The sequence below is a fragment of the Capsicum annuum genome, chromosome 3, assembly GCF_002878395.1.
Source record: "Capsicum annuum cultivar UCD-10X-F1 chromosome 3, UCD10Xv1.1, whole genome shotgun sequence".
NCBI classification, from domain to species: domain Eukaryota; kingdom Viridiplantae; phylum Streptophyta; class Magnoliopsida; order Solanales; family Solanaceae; genus Capsicum; species Capsicum annuum.
The window spans coordinates 94,110,712-94,123,234 of record NC_061113.1 but is presented as its reverse complement, the minus strand read 5'-3'; positions in this window follow the sequence as shown (position 1 = coordinate 94,123,234).

Genomic DNA, 12,523 nt, shown 5'->3' with positions numbered 1-12,523 from the left:
CTTTATGCTGATGATAGCCGAATCTAAGGTCTATCTTGGAAAAATAACTTGCACCTTGCAACTGATCTAATAGGTCATCAATTCTCAAAAGATGATACTTATTTTTGACTATGACCTTGTTCAGTTGACGATAGTCAATGCACATATGAAAAGATCCATCTTTCTTCCGCACAAACAAAACAGTTGCCCACATGAACAAAACAAGTGCTCCTTAAGGAGAAATACTGGGTCCAATGAAATCTTTATCTAAGACATCTTTGAGTTGCTCCTTAAACTCCTTAAGCTCGGTAGGTGCTATACGATATGGTGGAATGGAAATAGGACGAGTGTGGTGAAGAAGGTTAATTCCGAACTCTATTTCTCTATTGGGAGGTACCCTTGGGAGATCTTCCGAAAAGACATCGGGGAACTCATTAACAACATCAACCGACTGAATGATTAGAGTTTCGAACATAGTGTCCTTGACCCTAACTATATAGTAGACACAACCTTTGGATATAAGCTTTTTGGATTTTATATAGGAGATAAAATGACTCTTGGGAGATACCGAACTCCCGAACCACTAAAACACTAGTTCATCAGGAAACATAAACTTGACCACATGGGTACGACAATTATAGATGTATAACAAGAATGAAGCCAATCTATACCCAAAAAAAGGTCAAAATCTATCATGTCTAAATCTATCAAATTTACAAGTATGACTCTATAAAGCACAGTAATAAGGAAATTTGTATACACTTATTTCGCAACAGCTGACTCTCTGACTGGTGTAAAAACTAGGAAAGTCTTAGGAATCTTTTCAGGACTCATTTCAAAATTCACCGCCACAAGTGGGGTCATATAAAGAGATTTGACCTGAGGTGCAACAACACATAAACATCAAGACAAAAGACATGGAGCATACTAGTAACAACATCAAGAGAGTCCTCCTGCTCTCGATAGGGTGGCAAAGAATAGAACCTATTCTGGCACTGACCGCCAGTGGTGCTAGAAGAAGCAGCCTGAGTAGGGGCAGGGCAAAGTACCAGAGCAGGTGTACTAGCAGCCTGTGCCTTAGGTCGGGCATATATATTCCCCTATCTAGATTGGGTATAATCTCTATGTCTGTGGCCCTATTTGTCAAAACCAAAATAACCCCTCATATCTCTGAAACACTCTCCAAGGTAATTTCTACCATATTTAGCACAAGAAGGATAATGGGGCCTGTTACAAATAATGTTTTGTGGCCCAGACATGAAAGACCTGCTCCCTTACTCCGGCCTACCTCTAGGCATAAGAGCACTAGCTGAAGAATAGACTGGAATAGACGGACATCTATGAAATTGGAGAAGGTTCCCTCCATGAAACCTAGGCTGGCTAGACTCATGCTGATTAGATCTCGCCCTCTTGCTTTTCCTCATTCTATTTCTTTCTCTAAGCTTATCCCTCTCTATCTGTTGGGCATGCATCATCAACTTAGCCAGATCCATATCTTTATGCAACATCGTGGCCCTACACTTCTTCAGTACCATCCTAGAAACACCAGTCATAAACTTACTCATACTATCCTGGGTGTCAGAAATCAAATCAGGAGCATACTTGGCCAACTAATTGAACTTCAAACGGTACTCCTTAACAGTCATTGATCCCTATCTCAAGTTCATGAACTCCTTAATCTTTGCCTCCCTCATCTTAAGTGGAAAGAACTGATCCAAGAAGGAATCTTGGAAAACTTGCCAAGTCATAAGAGAGTTATTCTTACCTCTACCTTTCCTCTATGATACAACCCAATCATAAGAAATGTCCTTCAGTCTGTAGGATGCCAACTCAATACTTTCTTCTTCCGAAATATGCATAACATCTATGTCTTTCTCACCTCCTCCAGGTATAATTGTGGGTCCTCATCTATATTTGACCCATAGAACTCAGGCGAGTTCATTAGCATAAAGTCATAAATCCTAGCTGCGGCTATATCACTACCTTGCTTATTAGCTACTGGGGCCAACTTATTGGCCTGAACATTTGCGGTGACCGCTTGGGCTAACGCCAGAAAGGCCGCCCTAAAATCAGCATGGGACACCATCTCATTCAAAGAATAAATAGGTGGAGGTGGCTTATCATTATTATTGCATAGATTCGCTCTTCGAGGAGGCATTTTCTAAAAATAGAAGAGCATGGATCATTAGATAAGAGGGACAACTATAGGCACGATAGAATCTGAAAGAAGTAATAACTTTTTCCTAAAATGTCTTGTAGCCTCTTAATCATAAGTGTGGGACGCTACACACCGATGATTAAGATTCTACTCAACGTGGCTTGTCAGACTCCCTAGGACTCCTTAGAAACCTTAGGCTCTATTACCAAGTTTGTAATGAACCGAAATTGTCTCTCAGGATGTCAAACGATGCCTAAGGAAAAGAGTAGCACCAAGCTAACCCTTAGAGACGGTTTCTACCAATGACACTCAATTCAAGATGAGAATAGACTCAACACTAGGATAGTCATATCACATGAAAGGAAATATAGAAAAGATACTCGGTCCATAAGACCACAATATAGAGAAATCTCTACAAAACCTCAATATTGAACCCTCGACACACCACAAGTCTTACACTAGTTTGACAAGCCTCTATAAATCAAAATCTAGAGAGTCATTGGGACAGGTCCCCAACTGACTTGAAATGAACTGAAGATAAAACATAGTCTCGCAAGTATGGTAAATATCAAAAGACCGATCCTCGAATCATAAGGACTCACCACTATACAAAATATAGGCAAGGTACTCAAAGAATCACGGGCGAGGCAGGGACTGAGCACCTGAACCTATATTATGACACAATATAGCACAGATACAAATATGTGGATCAGTACTTGGAATGTACTGAGTATATGGGGGTGAATGCATACGAATAAAATAGTAACAATCTTCTTTAATCAAATCATGTATGCATTATGAGATGACTCACATGGCTTGAACAAGTATAAAATATAAAGCTCATAAGTCATGTAGAATGGAGCATGTAACACAAATCTCGTGAGTCGTCATTGTTTAATCTCAAAATTTAAAATCTTCTCTTATTCTCAAAACCCAAAGTCTAAGGGACTTTGAACAATACTTTCAACTCATGCATAAGTTTCATGGAGAGAAAAACTTCTTCAATGCTTAACATTTCATAACTATTTAGAACTGATATACTTGGATTTCGAAATCATATAACTTGAAAACATATTTGAAGGCATTTTATTCACTTTAGGAAAATATCTCATCTCAATCTATAGGGAAATCACTCCTTCTCAAATGGAAAGGCATTCTAGTTTATGGAAACAACTCACCTCAAGGATTTATAAAAGTACTATAACAAGGGAAGACGCTTTCATTTAGGAAATAACTCATATCAAGGAAATACTTTATTTAGGGAAACATATTTGCAATTCAACCATTTAGAAAAATATCTTATAGGAAATGAAAAATAGGTATTTGATCTCAAAGTCTTAATGTGAAGGGAGGTTCTCGTAACCAACATAAATCATGTGAGCTACATGGAGTCCAATATTTCATCCTTCCAAAGAAGAGACCCCATGACGGGGAGGAGCGTCATACTCTTTCCTTGGAGTGTAACCTAGGTCTAGTGATCACTAAATAAAACTCGGCCTCAGGCCCAATCATAATCATCATAAACTCGGCCTCAGGCCCAACCTATGGTGGCACGTAGTTTTAGGGTAAGAAACCATAGTAACTTACCCACTCTGTGCTAAATACTACTCCCTTTAGATTATCTGCACTCATCTCATAAAAAAATCCACATTTACAACAATCACATGGTTCACCACGAACCAAATAATCAAATTGATAATCTCATATAGTGAAGTGAATTTCAAAGCACAACGACCATTAGGTCAATTCATTTCTCAATCATCTCAAAATACTCCAAACATAGGTGCTCATAGAACAAGAATTCATAATTTCACAAGTCTCATATAGGGATTACAAACCCATAATAAAATCTCAAGTTTAAGCTTATCAAAAGCATAATATATAGCATATAGATTCATAAATCATGTGGAAATCTGGGAATTTCAGCAAGTTACCTCAAAATCTCAATATAGCGATATGCTTCAATATCTCAACAATACAAATAATAGCTTATCATGGGGTTTATACCCAGGTGTAAATACTCAAAAAAATATGTACAAATCATGCCATTTGACTGTTAATTCATAGGAAATATCAATATAATGCATTCAATAATAATGTGTGAAAAACCCAATTCGAATTCATGTAAAAAAACCTTATATATTTAAAGAATTTCATTATGTAAATGGCCTTTTTGGTGCAAGGGTGAGAGGGTTACCCTTATTCAAAAACTCCACATACCTTGATTTCGAAGCTTTTGATGAACTCTCACTTTTGGAACTCTATTCTTGCTCTAGAATGAGGGTTCTTAAGGTCCTTGACTTGGGAACCTTAAATCTTGACTCAATTTAGGAAATCCATGGTGGATTCTTGAGGTTCTTGGAAGAGGTTTTGGATACTTAGGGTTTATGTTGAGAGAAAACTTGAGAAAAACCTCATAAGATGCTTGTAAATTGCTTTTATTTAGTGTTTCCATGATTTTATAGGCTTGGAAAAGGTCTAAAGTGCCCTTTTGAACATCTTTGCAAAACTGGAAAAATTGAACTGGAACACAATTTTATTGGTCTCCCCGATGCGTCACTTATCGTGGTGGCTCACTAGAATTTTACAATTGGGTAATTGTTAACCTCCAAAATGCAAAGCCATCGTGTTTTCCCATTGGTTAGGACCTGGGACTCCTCCGCGATGCGCCACTATCGCGGGGTTTCACTGGAAATTGACAATTGCCAAATCAACCCTCTCCGTGATTTGCCAGGTAGTTAAATGATGCAATTTCACTACTAAGGCTTAAATCAGCCATAAATTCTATATGGTTAACACATTACTCACTTAGGAAGAAAATTCTCAATCTTTTAGGTCGGAATCACGCTGCACTCGACATGCCTTACAGCTCAAACTATGAGGGAACTGTGCGGGGCCTTAAAACTGTTAACCTTACAATGATTCATCAAGGGAACTATCACAAGTTTGTCAATTAATCTAAATAAGTTATGATGGATCGATTGATCGTTTATCTCTTAAGTGACAAACCAGCAGCCTAATTTCGCTCTTTAACAGTGTCTAAAATTTTGGTTGATTTCTATTTCTCAACTTTAATATTGTATGAGTCTATTTTTAATCTTATATATGATGACACAAAAGTTGCCTTTAAGGAGTGATAGGGTAGAACTAGTCCAACTCAATATTCCACAACCTCAAGGCTCATAGATGAACTTGAGGGTGATACTGAGGCCCCAGCCTAACATATAAGATAGTGTGAGAAGACTTGTCACCATCTTTCTATTTTGTTGATGATGGGGATTCATCAAGTATGGAGGTTAGTAATAAGTATGAGATAAACATGAGTTCTAGATCTAGCCAGAATATGGAAAGTGAATAGAGGGATGCTACAAGTCCTGAAAAGAACTTTAATAAGAAGAAGGTGATGTGACCCATAACAAAGAAGTGAAAGTTTAAGAGTCAATTAGATGGGAGGTTGAGGGAGAAAAGAAATACTATTATGATGGCACTAAACCTACTTAGAATTAGAGAAGAATAAGGGCCATTATATAAGAGTATGAAATCATTACCACAGACACGCAAGAATATCTGTACATCGAGACATAATTCAATGAGTATTAGTTAGGTTATTTGAGAAAGCCTTAAGGATCTTATTATCCCACCATTTTTCATGAATTCTTTTAAAGCTACTTGGCTATATTGGAGAGTCATTTCCTAAATGGGAAAAAAGTAGGATACATATGAAATAGGACAAAAATACCAATTAGGGGAGTGATAGGGTATATTTTGATCATACCAGCAAATGAATTCATTTTGTTCAGCTAGACACCGCTCCTACTATTACTCTGGAGCTTGATCATTGGTTAATTATGGCACACAACCAATAACTATTTCTAGTATGAGTGTTGACTAATAATTACGAGCCATCATGGTTGAAAAATAAAGAAAGGATTGACAAATCATCACTGAGTTGTAAGGCAATGTTTTAAGAGGCTGTGGTCAGTTTTGGCTGATGCCGATTGGGGTATATGTTAATCTTGATCTACATAGAGCGGTATTGATCGTTAGTTTTACTAAAGAGTTAAAGATAGATTTTGGATAAATTATTGCTGATGAGGTATTTGTCGATCACCCACAATTGCTAGTGCTTTAAAATTCTTATGTCTCATCATAAAGTTATGTATGTAGGCAAAGGTACCATTCATCAGATTTGTCACTAATGAGTTTCAGACTTTAATGAGGAAGGATATTGAAAATTAAAGGGATCCCTTCTACAGTATTTGAGTTGATGCCTACACACCCGAATATTGATACGGTGATCACAAAATCTATTCCACCAGTATACTTAGAGTACAGGTTAATCCCAGAGAATATCATAAAAATAGTTAAAGCTCAAAAGTATTTTGAAAGGCAGATAAACATTTGTGGATATAATTATAGTTGAGGCTATAAAGTCATATAAAATATACATACCACATAGATTATAGGAAGGAAAGGGTAAACAACTGACTATGAGAACTCTCAATTTCAAACCTATCTAGATTTATAACCGAGTTTAATTAAGTGTAGGATAATATAGCTAAGTTAAAGAGGCAACTTATTCCAGGTGTATTTGATCCAAGGATTCTAGAGGCATAATAGGAGGGTGAAATTTTGGATTAGATAGTTTGGCCACTAATGAAAAAAGGCAAGTTTGTGAGTTAAGGTAGTGAAGAGAAAATAAAAAAAGGCATTGAAATGAGACTGCTGAAGAAAAAACTGTTTGAAAAGGTTTAAAACAATCCATGAAAGATGAGGAGGAATGAAAGAAAATATCTAAAGATAAGGATACTGGTGTGACCACCAGCCAAGTATGAGGGGGTGGTCATAGACCACCTGTCTTACCGACGTTGATCTTAGGTAGATTTATGCACCTAAGTGTCAAAATCTTTATGTATTTAGCCTAGTTTTAAGGACTTCTTATGAGGGTAATGACTGAATATCCATATATAATCTAAGTGTTAAAGTAATTGATTATAATGTTTAATGTGTGTTGAAAACAAGTTTGGAATGAAAATGATCACTTAGAGTTTATAAATGAAACCTAGTGTTACTAGCTTGTGTTAGGTGTTTTTCTAGTTTATATTAATGAATTCTGTGGTATTTAGCACTAATTCATGGTATTTGATTTTATATGGTTCCATGTTAAAGGTTGATATTTGAGATAGAAAAAGGTCTAACAATGATGGAAAGACAACCACAATATGAGGAACTCAAGGCCAAATTGATGGACCAAATGGTGAAAAAATCTTGAAATTCTAAGCACTAGGGTGTTCCACACCATCTAGACTCTGAGATAAGGGTGTAACATACCCTTGGAAAAAAATAAACTGGCAAGTTCCAGTGTGCATCAATGATAAGGGCATACCACGCCCTTATGACGCCAATGCAAGAGCGTGGTACGCCTATGGTTTCAAAATAAGCACTTGGTTCAAACAATAAAAAGGACCCTCCTATTCTATTTTACACACCTTGGATGACCATAGGGCTTGGAATACACTTGAGGAAGATTATACTAGGTTTTTAATCCTTTTATTTAGTTTATTTTTTGATTACATACATGAATTTCAGTATTGTGATTAAGTTTAATTCTATGAGTGGCTTAACACCCTCTTCTAGGGGTAAGTTGAAGAAAATGATTGCTTAAGCTTATATTTGAGTTTTTTTATTCTTATTATCATTATTTCTTGTTCATATATCATGTATTTACTATTCGGTGGATTCATGACCCTTAGGATAAATCCATTTTTCTATTGTGCGCCTAGAATGAGAAAAATAGATTAGGACATGGAATATTGAATATGATCTTATACAGAGTGGTTGAAGTTACGATTTGTGTTTATGATAGTAATATACCTAATTAATCCCAATTATTTTATATACGGGATTAAATGTAAATGCACTTAACTTAATTCTTACAATCCTGCTCAATGATATAGTTATGTGTATAAGTTATATAGACGATTAGAGGATGACCATTCCCATATAATTTTATTAATCTCATGAATCAACAGCTAAGATAATTAAATAAATTGATGAAATTATCAGCTAAGTAGGATTGCTCTTAGTGCCTTAACTCTGGATTTCTCCCCATTATAGTTCAAGCACTATATAATATCACATTGGTTATGGTTACTTTAAATTCTCAATTTTCAAATGCAATTAGTCACTCTTGCACATTTAAATCTTTTTAGTAATACTAGAGTTAGATAGTTGCTACCCACAAGTCCCCATGGGATCGATACTTGGCTTTTAAAGGCTACTTTACTACTTGGCTGAACGTACACTTACATGTCCACTAAGATTTGCCACATTTTTTGTGCCATTGTTGGGACTTTAAAATTAGATACTTTCTTAGTTTCATTTTGTTATTTTATTTTATGAGAACTAACAACTTTATTATAACTTATGAATTTGTGTGTACAAGTTTGAAACATAAGTAAGCTGGTAAGGGAAAGGTATTTGGTTGACCCCTATCTTGAGATTGAGCAACGCTTACATCAGCTGAGGAGAGAACCTATAATTCTTTACCAAATACCTCAAATTCATAAGGAAGAAGTTATTCTTGCACCAAAGGATGAAGATCCACCACTCTCCAGGATGGTACATACAGTTGTAATCTCACTTGCAACCAATGTTACCTCCCTCATTAATAAACTAAAACTTGGAGGTAATTTGACGTCACATAAAACAAGGTCTATCTATTTCACAAAAGTGGGTAATTTAAAAGCCTATTAGATAAGAATTATCAAGTTTATCTTTAGAACTTCTTCGAAATAAGTGATAATTTCATTCCAACTGGAGTCTCCACAAGCTATGTGAGGATCATACTCTTACCCTTCTCACTCTTAGGGAAAAAAAATTGGTTGTAGTCAATACCTTCAAACTCTATCACTACATAGGATAATTTGGGAAAGAAATTCCTCATCCAATAATTCCACCCAAAAAGCCTGTGAAGTTATGTAGTGACATTTTGAACCTTAAATAAAAGTCAAATGAGAACTTGTATTATGCTTTGGAAAGGTTCAAATCTCTTCTTAGGGACTGCCTACATCACCAACAGACAAATGAGGTATTAACTAATACTTTTATTGAAGCTCTTGACCATAACCAAATGATTTTGTTAGATTTAGTTGTAGGTGGTCAATTATTTAAAAAAATTATAATAAGTTGTATACAATCTTGAATAGAATTTCTTAGGGTAATCCTAATTAGCATGGCAATATTTTGATAGTTGATTGAAAAAACTTGCTTGATGATATATGTAGATTGTGTCATGACTTTGACTGCTCAACTATCATCTTTACAAAACTACATGATGATGAAGTATAGTAAGTTGAGTATAAACAAAACTTGGGATCAGACAAATATAGTCCAACAAACCCCATCATGGTGTGAGACATTTGGTATTGATGTTCACTCTACAAAATTTTGTGGTGCAAAGTCAACCTATATTTTTATGGGCAATGTGCAGAAGGGAAATTATTATAATGCATACAATCACAAGTTGCAAAGTCAACCCAACTATTCATGGGATAAGAATAAAAGTCAGACTCAGTAATTTCAACAACGGCGAAACATGTATACCATTAATATTGAAAAAAAACCTAGACAATCACGAACAAATGGCTGGAAAAAGAAAAATAAGTAACTTGCCTAAAAAAATCTAGAGACACAGTTGGGGTAGTTATCTCAGGCCCAGAATGCTAGACCTCAAGTGGCTTTGCCAAGTGACACAGAGAATCCAAAGTAGTAATCGCAATAACCTAGAGAAGTGGTAGATATCTAATTGACAGACCTCCTAGCAAAAGTTAAGATATAGGAAAAGTTAGTTCAACAACAGGAAGTAGAGAAGGAAGTAGCAACTAAAGAAACTAAATTATTAGGGAAGTCTGAGGACCCAAAATCTAAGAAAGCTGAGCGGGTTGAGAAAAGACCACTACCACCATTCTCTCAAATCCTTAAAAAGGCTAAGAAGGATTATTATTTCAAAATTTTCTTTGACACATTTAGAGATCTTTATAGTAACCTCCTATTATTAGATGTTTTGTAGGGTATGCCTATTTATGCCAAGTACTTGAAGGATTTTATGACCAATAAGATAAAGATGAGAGATATTGAGATAGTAGAACTTACTAAGGAGTGTAGTAGAATTTTTATAAGGAGTATGCCAAAGAAGTTGAAGGAAAAAAAGCTTCACCCTCCCAATACAAATAATTGATAATGATGTTATCTATGCCTTGAGTGATTTAGGGGAAATTATAAACTAGATGCCCTTTTCTATTTTGGACACTCTTGGTTTAGCAAAAGCAAAGGCCATATTTTGTGGTGCTTCAAATGGTGGATAGAATGAGAGTGCATCCCAAAGGAATCATTGATGATGTCTTCATTAATGTTTCTAAGTTTATTATTCCTGTTGACTTTATTATTCTTGACTACGATGCAGCTGCTAGGGTACCAATTATATTGGGCAATTAATTCTTGGCTATGGGAGGAGCACTGTTTGAAGTTATACAAGGAACTCTAAAAATGAGACTGCATGATGAAGAGATGGTCTTAAAAGTATACAAACCACTAAATTCACCTCTACACTATAAGGATTTATGTATGATTACGTCTATTGAAGTGGATGAGTGTGGGGTGGTAAAGTGCGCATCATAAAAGACCTCTTTGGATAATCTCATAGAGTTACATAGTCACCAATAAAACCTTAAAGGGGGAGCTGAAAGAAGACACTTAAAATGGTATTGTTGAAAAAGATGCAGACCTCGAGAGTACACACTCAAAAGGTAACAAAAAAGGTGAGAACATGGCTTCCAAGTAGTAGAAAGAGGACAACAAAATATGATTGACAAAGTAATATAGGTCATTCAATGACACTAAATCAGGCGTTCCATCATAGACAACCCAAGCTAAGGTAGGTATTTTATTTTCATAGATTTTCTTTAGTATCACATTTTATTTTATTTTGAGAAAGTTTATGAAAAGTCTAAGTACCGAAAATCTAAGCTAAGGAGCATAGAAAATACTATGTGTGGGACCTACCAAACATCATTTAAGCTATGAAGCATGGAAAATACTATGTGTGAGGTCCACTGAACCTCATTTATCATTTAATATGCTACTACTTAGACCTAGAGGCCTTAGGGAACATTTTTATACTTGAATTTGAGATATAATTTGGGTACAAAGTGTGTTTTTAAGTATGGTGTAGGGAATCTTCCCATGGTTTAGGGTGAAGTATTGTTATAGGATTGTAATTCTTGTTTTTCTAGGTTCTTATTAAATTTGAAAAAAAATTATAAAAATATTTCTCCTGTCTCCTTATTTGGTAGTCTTAGTTGGTATCATTTTGATAGAGTCACGGTTCACCCATCCCTTGGTTTTGTTATAGGATTGTAATTCCTATTTTGGAATGCATGTTAATGGTAATTGGATTTTGGGGTCTATGAATTTCCCAAAAACCTTGGTTATGATTTTGAAAGTTATGTGCCCTTAACCCTTATGTTGAAATGCCAATGAGGATGATATTTGTCACCTAGCTTGACTATTCTTTGATGCAAGCAATGGTAATATAACTTAAATTGGTTTGGTTTGCTTTCAAATGGCTTGGGGAAGGCCTAGGTGGCGATGGTCTTAGTTTAATTGGAAATTGAGGAGTCTAATTTTGGTTTAATTATTTATATGGCATGGTTGGAATAGACTTGCAAGCTCTACTTCTTTTATGACGACACCATTGGTTAATGCTTAATTAAAAAGACTTCTTGGTAAATGGTTATGAATGTGTAATTTATCTTAATATGGGTTTTAAGGGGTTGTTAGAAAAGTCATGGAAGGTGGAGGTCTCGGGGAGGACCAATACTGAAAACTCATATTTGCCGATGTGAGGTTTGGTCATATTGATCGCATGATGTCACACATTATATATTGGGAGATGTGCTAGTTATCTAAGGTTTTCTCTAGTTCATGTGCCTAACACGCACTGAGGTCCTTTTATTAGGTGAAATTGAACGCATATAGCCTGTGGCTGGACAATAAGGACGACAGAGCTACACAGTTTAGGTTAAGGTTTTAAATGCATGCTAAACCTTGTTCCATATCCTAGCATGATATATATGTATACATATGATTGCATATAGATATTTCATTTTGTCTTGAATGATGGAATTATTTTATCTTTATCCACAAGTACATGCTAGCATTCACTCTACTAACTATTTTCAGGTACAGTATCCCCTCGTGATGAACAAACCATCCATACTACTATTCCTCTTGCTCATTGACTTGGATTCGGGGACAACTCAAAATCAGATTGAGGTGGTGAGCTTCCATACTCTAGAACACTCTATTTCATGCTATGGTAATCTT